The sequence below is a fragment of the Pteropus vampyrus genome, unplaced genomic scaffold, assembly GCF_000151845.1.
Source record: "Pteropus vampyrus isolate Shadow unplaced genomic scaffold, Pvam_2.0 Scaffold85, whole genome shotgun sequence".
NCBI classification, from domain to species: domain Eukaryota; kingdom Metazoa; phylum Chordata; class Mammalia; order Chiroptera; family Pteropodidae; genus Pteropus; species Pteropus vampyrus.
Genome location: NW_011888866.1, coordinates 514,338 through 514,780, shown reverse-complemented (window position 1 = coordinate 514,780; position 443 = coordinate 514,338).

Sequence of the window (443 nt, the reverse complement as noted above, 5' to 3'; positions counted from 1 at the left end):
GGAGGGGAGGAGACTGGAATTGGAAGTGCTAATCACTCTGTGAAGAATTGCTCCTCTTGGCCATGGAATACACACAGGGCTGGTCTGTTTATTTTCCTTTGGCCCCAAGCAGCTGGGCCTCTTTTTCATCCTAATTGCTTTGCTTCAAGTTGCTGTCACTTCCCAGGAACAGCAGCAAATTAACTGTGCTGGTGGGAGACACTGCTGTGGGCAGACAAGCCACCTCAGAGCATGCAGGTCAATGGGCACGAGATATGGGACCCTGATGGAGTGGGTATCCCAGGACTCATCCCAGCAGTGTCCTCTGCAGCCCTCATGGTTATGCCCTAGCTGGAGTGGGGAAGCACAAACAGAGGGAGCCCCTCTCTCCTGGGTCTCAGCAGCTAACAAAAGGTAAAGGGGGCCTTTTGTAAAGCGGCAGGGTCTTGGAGCAGGGTGTAAGC